Raw genomic sequence first — 14,652 nt, forward strand, 5'->3', positions numbered from 1 at the left:
ATTTGTTTTATTTGTTGTTGTGGTGGCTGTTGGTGCTACAGCATAAATTTATGCTAGGATTCCAACATTATTATGTTTAGTTGCTGGTGATTGTGGTTGTTTAATTTTTTTTATTGTTTTGTTGCTGCTGATGTTGTTTGTAGTACCTTTCATAACTGCAGCATGTTGCATGTGTGCCGTCACACAGTTGTTGTGTGTGCTTTTAGCCAAGTGCTGGCAGATAGATGCGAAGGAGCAACAGAAAAAAACAAGCCAATGGAGAGGAACAAGTAGAATGTTGGTCAAGTGATTGTAATGTTTTGTGTTAATGCATTTAACAACAAAAACAGTCAGCAATAACAAAAACAGCATCTGCTGTTAAATGATCTATACATTTTTAAACAGCAGGTATTCTAGTTAATAATTTTATCATTTTTTTTGCTGTTTTGTTTTCTTATTACATTTTGATTTCGTTTTACTTTACCTTAATAAACACAGGAATGTTTGGATATTTAGATGAAAAGGATTTCGAAACATTTTTTATATGATTTTTGAGTTTCTTGTTGAGGTGATTGAAAGACAAGCGAAACATCAAGTGGTCAATGGCACCATAAAGTCTCAGAATAATGGGAAATTAAGAGGTTTTTGGGATTGAATATGGTAGATTTTGGTATGTTTTATGGAAATCTAACTAATTTAAAAGACGGATGTTACCTATTTAACGTGGATACGGAAAACAGTTTTTAAATAATTTTGAATTTCACACTGGCGCCTAAAGTATTTATTCCAAAGATAACTTTAAGTGTAGAATTAACATTTTTTAGGCGTACTGTGATTCTCATTTGATTTCCATTGAAAGATAAAATTATGAAGACGTGCTGTAATTATCATTTTAGTTTGTTGCTTTTATTGTTTTCAAACAAATTGAGTTTTTAAATCATACATACGAATGCATTCCTATTGTATTTCTCTTAATTCTAAGATTTTCTAAGAATTTCCACGTTAATCATACGTCCCCGTTACAAAATGCGCATTAATTTCCTTTTTTTAAATTTACAATATTCATAATAGTTTTTTTCTTTATTGTTTAGTTAGCTTTTGTATAAAACAATTAGAAATTGTTGATTTTATTATTAGTTTTAGTTTTTCTCGCATACATGGCAAATAAATTAAATAAAAGCTTCAGATACCGACCCATCGTATTACAAATTAAAACAATATTGTATTTTATCCATAGAGAGAGAGAGACCTTGTTATAAAAATAGATCGGGTAATTTTAGAATTTTTAATTAGTTTTTATTAAGCACAAACAAACATTTGTTTCAACATAAATTTCTATTAAATAATAATTAATAAATGGCAATATTATTAGAATACAAACGTTACAATATTTTAAATTAACGACAATAAATGACAGAACAAGTTTGAGAATTTTATGGGTGGTAATCGAATAAATACTACCCTTTTATCGTAATCATTTGGGACACAACTAATTTTAACTTCTTGACATGCGGAGTTTAAACAATATTTTAGAACGCCAATATCATTGTTAATAAGCGTTTAATAGAGAAATGGAGGTTGATCGGTGATCATTCATATTTCTGACCAAAAATCGATTTTTATAAGAAAATCTTAAATCGTCTATATCTTTGTAAGCAAGCGTTTAATAAAGAAAAGGAGATCGATAGGTGATCACTCATAATTCTGACTAAAAATTTATTTTTATATGAAAATCTCAAAAAATCTTAAATTGTCTATATCTTTGCAAATAAGCTTTTATTAGAGAAAATGAGGTCGATCGGTGATCACTCATATCTCAAGAAATCTTAAATCGTATATATCTTTGTAAATAAGCGTTTAATAAAGAAAGGAGCTCGATCGGTGATCACTCATAATTCTGACTAAAAATCGATCTTTATATGAAAATCTAAAAAAATCGTAAAATGTCTATATTTTTGTAAATAAATTCGATCGGTGATCACTCATATTTCTGACCAAAAATCGATTTTTATATGAAAATCTCAAAAAATCTTAAATCGTCTATATCTTTGCAAATAAGCTTTTATTAGAGAAAATGAGGTCGATCGGTGATCACTCATATTTCTGAACAAAAATCAACTTTTATATGAAAATCTCAGAATATCATAAATTGTTTATATCTTTGCAAATCAGCGTTTAATAAAAAAAATGAGATGAGATCACTCATATTTCAGACCAAAAATCGATTTTTATATGAAAATCTCAAGAAATCTTAAATCGTATGTATCTTTGCAAATATGCGTTTAATAAAGAAAAAGAGCTCGATCGGTGATCACTCATATTTCTGACCTAAAATTGATTTTTATATGAAAATCTCGAAAAATCTTAAATCGTCTATATCTTTTTAAATAAACGTTTAATAAGGAAAAGTAGATCGATCTGTGATCACTCATAATTCTGACAAAAAATCGATTTTTATATGAAAATCTCGAAAAATCTTAAATCGTCTATATCTTTTTAAATAAACGTTTAATAAAGAAAAGTAGATCGATCGGTGATCACTCATATTTCTGACCCAAAATCGATTTTTATATGAAAATTTAAAAAAATCTTAAGTCGTCTATATCTTCGTAAATAAGCGTTTAATAAAGAAAATGAGGTCGATCGCTGATCACTCAAATTTCGGACCAAACATCGATTTTTATATGAAAATCTCAAAAAATCTTAAATTGTTTATATCTTTGTAAATAAGCTTTTAATAGAGAAAAGGAGATCGATCGGTGATCACTCATATTTCTGACCAAAAATTGATTTTTATATGAAAATTTAAAAAAATCTTAAGTCGTCTATATCTTCGTAAATAAGCGTTTAATAAAGAAAATGAGGTCGATCGGTGATCACTCAAATTTCGGACCAAACATAAATCGATGTTTGGTCTGAAATTTGAGTGACCATAAATTATATGAAAATCTTAAATCGTTTATATCTTTGTAAATAAGCGTTTAATAGAGAAAAGGAGATCGATCGGTGATCACTCATATTTCTGAAATATTGATTTTTATATGAAATTCTCAAAAAATCTTAAATCGTCTATATCTTCGTAAATAAGCGTTTAATAAAGAAAATGAGGTCGATCGGTGATCACTCAAATTTCGGACCAAACATCGATTTTTATATGAAAATCTTAAAAAATCTTAAATTGTTTATATCTTTGTAAATAAGCTTTTAATAGAGATCACTCATATTTCTGACCAAAAATTGATTTTTATATGAAAATCTCAAAAATTCTTAAGTCGTCTATATCTTTGCAAATAAGAATTTAATAAAGAAAAATAGATCGATCGGTGATCCTTCATATTTCTTACTAAAAATCGATTTTCATAAAAAATTTCAAAAAATCTTAAATCGTTTATATCTTTGTAAATAAGCGTTTAATAGAGAAAAGGAGATCGATCGATGATCCCTCATATTTCTTAAATCTTCTATTTCTGACCAAAAATCGATTTTTATAAGAAAAACTTAAACAATCGTTTAATAAAGAAAAGTAGATCGATCTGTGATCACTCATATTTCAGACCAAAACTCGATTTTTATATGAAAATCTCAAGAAATCTTAAATCTTCTATGTCTTTGTAAATAAGCGTTTAATAAAAAAGAGGAGCTAGATCGGTGATCACTCATAATTCTGACTAAAAATCGATTTTTATATGAAAATCCTAAGCGTTTAGTATAGAAAAAAGCTTGATCGGTGATCACTCATATTTCTTACGAAATTGAATTTCATACAAATATTTCAAAAAATCTGAAATCGTTTATATCTTTGTAAATAAGCGTTTAATATAGAAAAGGAGGTCGATCGATGATCACTAATTTTTCTGACAAAAAACCAATTTTTATATGAAAATCTCAAAAAATCTTAATTCGTCTATATCTTTGTAAATAAGCGTTTAATAGAGAAAAGGAAATCGATCGGTGATCACTCATATTTCAGATTAAAAATCGATATGTAAATCTCAAAAACTCTTAAATCGTCTATGTCTTTTTAAATAAGCGTTTAATAGAGAAAAGGGCCTTTATAAAATACACCATTTATAACATATTAAAGGGTGTAGTACGAAATTAATTTAATATTTAATTAAATATAATTATATTGTCTAATTTTAAACCAGGTTTTATCTACTTTTTCACATGGGTGCCAGATAAGCAAAAACTATTTTATTCAATATTATTTAAAATTAAATATTTAAGACTATGACGTATTCTTTCCGCTCAAATTATACATGGGCAGTTGTAAGCATGTACTAATGAGTAAATATGGATGTAAATAAATTTCTAAGAAATTAAGTACATCCTACTACTGCACAATATTGATGTAGGGTAAAATTAGAGATCAAACACTGCATACATATAAGAGCAGGGCATTAAAATGATTTAAACTTTAACATAAATCTGAATCTTCAAGTCAATTCACCTTCCTGGACCGCGCCTGGTTGTGGGGCCAAGTCTTCGAATTGCTATCGAAATTTTCAAAAGCAAATAGGAAGCTGCTAAAAAAAAATAGGGATAGATATTGGAAAAACCAAATTATTCTAAACAAAAATTAGAAGCTTAAGAAAAGAAACCGTTGGGGAAAAGTAGGCTTAGTTTAAGAGTTAATGTTAATGTTTTGAAGCACTACTTATACTTATGTATAAAATGAATGTTGAACCACTAAATAAATAACAAATACTAAGCTAATGTTAAAATTAGTTGAACTTATCCTGAAATATTACAAATGTGACGGGAAAATATGTCGCGTACTAAATTATACTAAAGTTATTTGGCAAGTTGGTATTAATTTTATAGGGCTCTGTTATTTTGTTATAAATATTAAAATAAATGTAATCATTCCTTTCCACTCTGCTAACATTACAATATATGTATCAACATCCAATTGTGGCAAATAAATATAGAACCCAACAAAAAACAAAAGCATCTACAATGGGCGGTTTGTTGTAAGGTGTTGGTTTATTTTTATTTTTTGTTTGTAACAAGCCCGGCTGACTGACTGACTGACTAAAAAGCTTGAGTTGTCAAGACTGCCATATATGAGATCTACAACAACAATTACAACAAAATATGATACATATTTGTCGCTGTCGCTGTTGTTATTATTATTATTAACTATTTGTTGTACGAGTATCTATTCTCAATTCACTGTTGCATCCATTGTTGTTTACACGATTATTATTTTATTTATTTAATTTTTTTGTTCGCTGTTGTGTGTTTGTGGATAAATAGTTCTAAAAATAAACTCTAACTAATTTAAATTTTTAATTGCCAACATTTTGCACTTTATATATTGTTATTGCTGTGCTGTGGCTGTTGCTATTGCTGCTTTGTATCTATGTATAACCACAACAATTGTTGTTTATTTTTTTTTAAGTTAAAGATATTTGTGTGTTTGAGGATTTGTAACAAACATTTTTGTATTTATTTATATATATTTTTTTCGTTATGGAGGAATAGTGTTGTGCTATTATGAAATATTTATGAATTTTGTTTATTTTTATGAATATATGGATAGTCGTTTTATAAATATTGAATTTTAAAGGGTGTGTAGAGAAGAAATTGCACTTTATTTTATAAAGAAATCACGCACCCAGAAAAAAATTTAATTGTACATGTTTAACCCAATCATTACATCATGTTTGCCAGTTTTTTAACAACATTATGGCCACTGTAATCGTTTATATGATTGTGGTAACCATAATATAATAAAGTTACGAATGAAATGATTGTGGCAATCATATACATTCCCTTAGAATTAAATTTTTTGAAATGTTGTAACGGTACCCGCTGAAAACTTTCGTAATGACCTAAAATACCACCAAAAAAATTTTAACTTGTTCTTAGAAGTGCAACCCGTGTCGACTTTCGATTTAGTTTTGAAGTGCATTTACAAGGAAAAAAAATGCATTTTTTCTAGTTTTTTTTTTAAATTTTGCTATTAAGTAATTACTTTTGCAGTTTAATTTAAAAGAATCGAAATGTGTACGTAATTGTCGTTCTAATGAGATATAAAAGACAAAAAATGGTTAAAAAATGTTAAAGTTATTTAAAAATCGCCAGGCCATTAACGTGTCTCAGGCCACTAGAACAAGAAATGTAGGAACAAAATTAACATATTATAAGAAATATTAAATAAAATGTTATTCTTACTTAAAATATATCCATATTTACTTGTATATGAGTTTTTATCTTCATAGGATACAGTAAACCTATTCGCAGGTATAATCAAACAAAAATATTTTTTTAACGGCAGTTTCAATACTCCAATTTCAAATTTTTAATAATTTTGTTAAACAAATTTCAGAATTTTTTGATCATCACATGGTTATTTATTGACAATATAATAGGGAATAAAAATGTGGAAAAAGTATGTCAATACCTCCTATAGTTTTTCCTTACCTGCGACTTAAATTTTGCCATTTTCGAGAATAACTAATTTTTTGGCCATATTTTGGCGAATGAGCCGAATTTCCTTACTATTATGATTTTTAAGTTAAATCAATTCAGAATATTAGAATCCAGGTCAATTAAAATATAGTCTGAATATTTTACTATAATCGTTAAACGCTAAGCCTTAAATCTTGAGTTACAAAGGTCAAATTTTTCAATATTTGGAATTTTTCATATTTTTGGGCCGATTTTAATGAAACTTAAGAAAAATATAAAATGAAGTCTAGTATTTACAATGACAGCACAAAAATGGAAATTAACCCTTAAGAGCACTTGGGGTCAAAATGACTGTGTTTTTCGTGATTTTAAAAGTTCAGGGTCATTTGGACCCCAAGTGCTATTAAGGGTTAATTTCCAATTTTGTACTGTTATTGTAAATACTAGACTTCATTTTATATTTTTCTTAAGTTTCATCAAAATCGGCCCAAAAATATATAATATTTCGCTATCTCTTACGTACACATTTCGATTATTTTAAATTAAATTGCAAAACTAATTATTTAATGGCAAAAATTAAAAAAAAAAAACTGAAAAAAATGCATTTTTTTCCCTGTAATGGCTGAGTTATAAACAAAAAACCTCGATATCTCAACCAATTTTTTATTTGACGACAAAAATATTTTTTTTACTAAAATTTTTTTTACCTCTATTTTTTTTACCAATAATTTTTTATTCCAAATTTTGTTTTTTTTATAAAATTTTTTTTTTTTCGCCAAACTATTTTAATTTTAATTCTTTCACCAATTTATTTTACCAAAAAATAGTTTTTAATATTTTTCTTAAAAAATACTTTACTTGTTTATATAACTTTGTTCAAGGACAATTTGTTGGTTCAATAGCCTGTGTTTGAAAGATACATATTCATTATTATGAAACCAATATTATAAAAATTGGTTAAGCCGTTAAAGTTTATATACAATTAAAATTCAGAGATTTTGCAATATTCTTGTATAAAATTTGTACTTAGAACCTCGACAAGTTGTAACAAAGTGAAGCGTTTCCCAGAGAGAGCATTCTGTATCGATCGAAATAAATATTAGTCGGACGGGGCAAGGTCTAGACCATTGGTAGGCGTTCATATTGTTGAATTGACGAACATTTTCGTGAATTTACACGTACACAACCCGACAGTAAACAATACACACAGCAAGAGCGTAAAAAATACAAATAACTCATTTAGTTGCAAACAATAGAGCGTAAAAATACAAATATTTCATTCTGTTGCTTGATGTTGTTGCGGATTTTTTATTTTTAACCCATACATGCACACAAACTATAATTTCTCTTTTTGCGCTTCCCTGGTCTAGACTATAAGACGGGTGAGGCAAAACCCAACCACTTATTTCTAAATAGTTTTAACGTGGATAAGTATTTATCTACTTTACCGTACATAATATAATAAATTTAATAATAAAACATTTACATCATAATGATTAAATTACCACCTAGTAATTCCCATTTAGTTTATAATAAGTTGTGTATAAGAAACCAATGTTTACACACTGAAGGGGCGGTTCATAGGAGACAACCACTGCAAGGGTTGCCAGTATTGGGGATTTGTCACCAAAGGTGGGGATTTTGTAATGATTTTGGGGACAGAAAATTTCATTTGGGGACTGGGGATTTTATTGGGAATATATTAAAATATTTCGGGGATTTTATGGGGATAAATTATTTAGGATAGATTTGTTTTTATTAACTTTAATAGGAATAAGTTACCAATAATTGAACATTATTTCATGTTCTTTGAATTTATAAAGAAGATGTTTAATGCTATTAAATGTACGTATCATAACATATAATATGACACAATTTTTAATTCAGTATCTCCAAAAAGTTTTATAATTGTCGAATTAGAAAATTTATTATAGTCTGTTTAGTATAGACGCTTCGGTCGACTGTTAAAGACAGAGACTTCGGCAAATTGTTCAACACAGGAGCTTCGGCTAATTGTTCAACACAGTAACTTCGGTCGTTTGTTCAGTACAGATGCTTCGACCGACTCTTCAAGGCTTCGGCCAACTGTTCAACACAGGAGCTTCGCCTAACTAACCCCCAAGTTAAGTGCATTTAAATTATTATAGTTTTAAACAAACAAAATACTCAAAATAATCACACATACCAGTATTGTTTATGTTTCACATAGGTTTTTCTACTAATACATTCTCACCACTTAGGTTTCTGACAACTGAGTTAGGTCATTGACAGGATAGTTTCCAATCTATGTATATTCTCTATGTCCGTAGCTACCACTTGTGACAATCTATTAGTTAGTGAGTCGTAACAATACATCGTACCGCCGACGATTATTGAAGCCTCTAAGAATCCGAGATATACATCACCAGAACCGTCTGCATTTGTTCGTAATATACAACATATTATATCGTTACCTTAATATAGAAAACCACTATTTTTAAGTCAAGATTTTTTTGGCTAAATCTGGACTCGAGTTATGGCCTTTCTATATTAAGATAACGATATATGAACTGTAAATATTAACTCAATAATGAAAGATATTATCGACTCTGGACTCTGGTAATAGTCTGGCCTGATTTCAGCAGCTGATAAGATATAGCACACTTTTGCTAACACCAAATACAGCGCAATAGATATTTGGCTTTGGTGTCGGTTTGACTGGTTTGACAAGGCTTCTCATTCCATCTCTTACAATTCGGGTTATCATAATGGATCCATTTTTCATCGCAAGTAATGATTCGGTGCAAAAATTATTTTCTATTATAGCGTTCAAGCATCATTTCTGACATGCAAAATTGTCTTTCATTGTCTCTCAGCTTCAATTCGTATGGTCCCCAATTTTCCTGGTTTTGGATGAATCCTGCTACTCGCAAACGTTTTGAAATAGCTGCTTGAGTAGCTCCTAATGATTCTGCAAGCTCTTGTAGAATTTTGTAATAATCTTCATGGATTAATGCCTTTTACTTTTGGTCTTCAAACTTTTGTTATCTGGCCTGGACGATTTTTGTATTCCGTGTCAAAATCAGAACTACTGAACCACACAAATCATTTCTCGCATGTTGAAACCGATGGAAAACATACAGCATAATCTTCGGTGAGCAATCGGTGTGCTTCAGCGGCACTTATTTCAAATTAAAGAAGTAAAGCAAAACTTCCAGCATGTGACGCTTTGCTGGTACAAAATTTGACAATTTCGAAGCACAATAATTCTTTGTTAAGCAACGGTAACTTAGCGGTAGCCAACATTGATTGAAACTCTTAAGTATCTCTTTTTTTTCTGCTGCACAAATAACTTCGTTTACCTACTTTTTCTCACTTTTTTTACATATATGTTGTTAATCTCAGATTAAAATAATCTTATTTTTTTCATCACTAACATTGCTGGGCACAGTCACAGTAGCGTTTTTTGTGTTTTGCAAATTATTATAATTATTATGATTTATTGTCAGTGGAACTGCCATAAAATGTGAAAAAAACCAAACAGAATAAGAGAAACTACTTTTAAAATACTGCCAGTCATAGCAGGCAGTAGCAGTATAAGTAGCGTAGAGTAGCAAAGTAAAAAAAGTGTTTCAATGATAATTATCGATTTAACTGTAGAATTATTTAATTTGCCATGTATTTTCACACTTGTTAGAAATGATTAGCATTAGAAGTTAATAAAAACAACAAAATGTTGTAATTATGAGAAGTAAGAAAAAAATATGAATAGAAAAATATTACAATATAAAAACATATATATAAAAAAGTAATTACACTGGGCTGGAAAGAAAATCTGACAAAAATTTTTAGAAATGATTTAAATCAATATGCAGAACAATTTAATAGGAACTATTTTAGCAAAATTATCTGCAAAACTCATGTACATGTGTAATAATTAAGTACTTCGGTTTGTAGTCATTACAAAACAATAAATAATTAATTGCCAAGTTCTTAAAGGATTATATCATAGGTTGTCCTTAAAATTTCAATCTGATATTTATGCAAAACTTCCTATTAGTTTAAACAAATAATAGCAGCATTATTGGGTACACGAATTAAGTGTATTCAATATGTATGTGGCACAGTGTTATTTATAGAAATATTTTAAAAATTAGTCATAAACAAAACTAAAGGAATGAGCTGGGATGGAAATAACTGGAAGCCTACTGATATTTTTAACTTATGCAAAGTTAACAAATGATTGGACGTAACACGTTTTTTTACTTTCATTAGAAAACAAAACCTAATAAAAACAAAAATCTGAGGAATATACGAAAACGACCCATTCCATATTAAGTTAATAATTCTCCATTTAAATATTGAATACGAAACGCTTGTATTAGGCCATCTAAACTTATACGCAATGTGTTTGCGTGACACCCCAAACGTATGAGTGATATTATCCAATTGATAAGTAGTGGGTCGGACAAACATACGTATGAGTAATATTTAAAGTAAAATAAAGAAGAAATTTTTAACTAAAAAGTACGAATTATAAATTTAATACAATCTTTGCCAAAATTTTAGAGCTGCAGCTTTCTTTTAAAAACTATCCGATGAGTTCTATATTAAGTTTTGGAAGGATTATATATAGAAAACTTTTTCATTAACAAATTTACTAATGCTTCAATTAAATTAAATATATTTGATTATTGTTATTTGAATTTTAAATTACATCAAATAAAGGTTTCACTTTTGAATGGATGTTGGTGCTATTTATATTGGCCTAAACCTTTGCCCGGATGTTCTCAATAATTTGTTAAAGTATCTGTTAATAAAATAAAAATTAATAAAGGTTGAAAACTATTTTAGTGAAAAAAAATTTTGATTCGAATTCCGAATATGATATTGAATAGTATTTGAAAATCCTTAAATTTGAAATCCATTTTGTCTATGTATTGGGTGTATGACTTCAAAAAGGCAGCATCTTTTAAACTTTTTAGCTTTTAATTTGAAACATTTGTACAATATAAATTTATTCAAAGTAGTGGCCATTGTTTGCTATGACCTTTCCCCATTTTTGTGGCAACATAGGGATTACGAGCCAAATGACCTGCTGATCTTTTGAGGCCAAGAACGAATCAAGTTAATATCGGATACTCTGTTCCAAAGTGATGTATATACTAGGGTGATCGGCCCAGTTTTTAATAACCGGTTATAACCGGTTTTTTTGGTAAGGTCGGTTTCGGTTTTTTTGAAAAGGTCACATTTCGAATATCGAAGAAACCGGGTTTTTCTTCTCGAATAGACGGTTTTTTTCTAAAAGTGTGGTTTTATGAGTTCTAATGTATTAAAAATTTTAAAAAATATTCAAAATCCAAAAAAATAAATTTAAAACAAATACTTCAACTATTTTAATAGACTTTTTATATTTAGAAAATGTCACAAGTGATCTGGAAAGCCTGAAAACTTACTCAATGCTTTGTTTTCTGTATGTCCTACAAGTACACCGAGTAAAAGATAATTTTCAATGTCTAGTTTTATACAAACCGATATACTCCAAAGCATTTAAACTGTGTTTTACTTATCCCTAAGAGATTATTTTTCCTTCATAAGGTCTTCAAATTTACTGACGTTAACGATCGTCGGGTCAAATTTGACACAAATAGAAAATTGATTTAAAAAAAACCTAACGTAGTTGTTGACATTTGAAATTAAATTAAAGTCATAAAATATCAAAAGTATCAATCACTCATTTTTAGAAAAAATGCAATTTTAATTTCTAAATGGGTAAACTTTTACCCCAAGATCTTATGAAGGTTAAGAAAAACATGGCTTTGGTATTTACCTGGGGAATCCCAGTTTTCATTCGTGTATAATGTTCAGCAAGTATGATGAAAAGAGACAGATATATATTAGAGCTACCAAAGATATATTGTAGTGCCACCAAAGTTCTGAAAATATGTAACTTAATTGTGCGTAACAAAACACCTTAAGTACAAAAATGTTTATAGATATTTTATTGCCAATTTGTTTTTCTAAAAACCTAACGTAGTTGTTGACTTTTGAAATTAAATAAAATTCATAAAATAGAAAAAATATCAACCATTCACTTTTAGAAAAATTAAATATTAATTTCAAAATGTGTCAAATGGGATAGAAGAAGTAATCAAAATTGTTTTAATCACTATTATTTTAATAAATAAAACAGTTTTCTTCTTATTTCTAGGCGTTTTAATATTTTTCCAAAAAACCGGTTAACCGGTTATTATAAAAAACCCGAAACCGAAACCGGTTTATTTAAATTGCAATTTTTCGAAGAAACCGAAAACCGGTTTCTAAAAAATGTCGAAGAATCGATCACCCTAGTATATACCATAGAGAGCATTATACATCGATCGAAACAAATAGTAGTCGGATGACTATAAATCGAAATAAAGATTCCAAAATAAAAATATTGCAATCGCCCGAGCAGGGATTTGAACCCTGGACCCTTGGATTAAAAGTCCAATGCTCTACCGACTGAGCTACCCGGGCCTGTATAGAACCATTGGAAATCCAGTATCAATTTAAAGTTGAAGTTTTCCTTAACGTTCTTTTTCAAATGCCCCATCGATTAATCAAAATCCTTGATTTTTGCAACATTTGGATTAAAAGAAACTTTAGAAAAAATATACTCGTTTATTGCAATTTTTCCAGAAATTAAAAATATTTTTAAATTTTATTCAATACATTCTAGAAAATTAATATTTATTAATGTAGCTATAATTTTGAAAAATATACATAAAAGAAGAAACCAATTATTTTATATAGAATATGGCCAAAGATATCTGATATGTAAGTATGTATAACAAAGCGAAGGACAACTATATAAAATTGTAGGATAATTAAAAAAAAAATGTATCTCGCCCGAGCAGGGATTTGAACCCTGGACCCTTGGATTAAAAGTCCAATGCTCTACCGACTGAGCTACCCGGGCACCCAAAAATAGCCCGACAAAAACTGACAACTTAATCAGTGTTGTTTATTTCTAATTACAATGAGAAACTCTTCAGATTCTTGGCTATAAATCGATGCTCGCTTCAAATGCATCAGTTGCGTTCGATACAGGTTTCCTGTGATGGTCTGGCCAGATTTCCGCAGCTCCGAGCTTCACATACGTTCTCTTATGCTTCGGGTTGTAGTAATGAATCCATTTTTCATCGCAAGTAATGATTCGGTGCAAAAATAATTATTTTTATAGCGTTCAAGCAGCATTTCAGACACAACAAATTGTCTTTAAAGGTCTCTCGGCTTGAATTCGTATTGGATACCACACGAATACGAATTTCCCTGGTTTTGGATGAATACTGCTGCTTGCAAACTTTTTTGGCTGGCCTGCGCGCATAAACCATCTCCCAAAATTTTAACCAATCGGTGTGCTTAGAATTAAAAAAGTAAAGCAATACTTCCCGCATATAACGCTTTGTTGGCACAAAATTCGAAAAATTTGTTGTTCAATAACTAAGTGAGAATAAATGACGGATATAAGTATACCTTTCAAAATGGCATATACATTTTTAAAGGCAAAAACCACGTTCAAAAGATACGCCATCTCGTCAGTATCGAATCTTATATAGCTTTCAACAATTTAAAAAAAAAAAATATTTAAGAGAAAAAAAATTTTGTAAAAAAAATGTTTGTGGAAAAAAATCGAGAAGTATTGAACACAATTTTAGTGAAAAAATGTTTTGTTGAAAAAATTCGGCTGTCCCGAACTTTAAGAGAAAGAGTGAACGCAATTTTAATGAGAAAAATATATTGTTAAACAAGTTTTGGCGAAGAAAAAAATTTGCGTTAAAAAATATTTTTCACGATTTTTACCCGAATTCTGAATATGACATTGGAAAGTCATTAAAATTATTATCATTTGATATCCATTTTGTCTATATGTATGACTTATTTATCGAGATATGCATATGTCTAAAATAGTAGTTTTTTCCTTATATCTCAGATATTTATGGATGGATTTTTCCCGATTTGAGCAATTTCAAAAAAATTTGTACAATATTCAAGATAAAAATGTCTGCAAAGTTTCAAATTTTGTTCTCGTTGCTCAAATATACTCATCTAGTTTTGATTTAACTGCTGATATTAATAATTTAAAGTCAAAATAAATTGAATAATACTGAATAATTAAAAAAAAGTGACATTGAAAAAAATATGACAACAAACGTTTTTAAAATTTATAGAATATATCGTGCTTTAATTATTATATTGTTACGTTTTAACCTTTTCAAAACGTTGGTATATTTC

At 28.9% G+C, this 14,652-nt stretch overlaps 2 non-coding genes across 2 annotated transcripts; both read right to left on the reverse strand.

The window, feature by feature from the left end:
• Positions 1-12,821: 12,821 nt before the first annotated feature.
• Positions 12,822-12,894, reverse strand: TRNAK-UUU (transfer RNA lysine (anticodon UUU)). Its single transcript has one exon. It is a non-coding gene; the product is annotated as a tRNA-Lys (tRNA).
• Positions 12,895-13,263: 369 nt separating this feature from the next.
• Positions 13,264-13,336, reverse strand: TRNAK-UUU (transfer RNA lysine (anticodon UUU)). The gene has a single exon. It is a non-coding gene; the product is annotated as a tRNA-Lys (tRNA).
• Between the last annotated feature and the right edge of the window lie 1,316 nt (positions 13,337-14,652).

Source organism: Calliphora vicina, chromosome 2, assembly GCF_958450345.1.
Source record: "Calliphora vicina chromosome 2, idCalVici1.1, whole genome shotgun sequence".
NCBI classification, from domain to species: Eukaryota; Metazoa; Arthropoda; class Insecta; order Diptera; family Calliphoridae; genus Calliphora; species Calliphora vicina.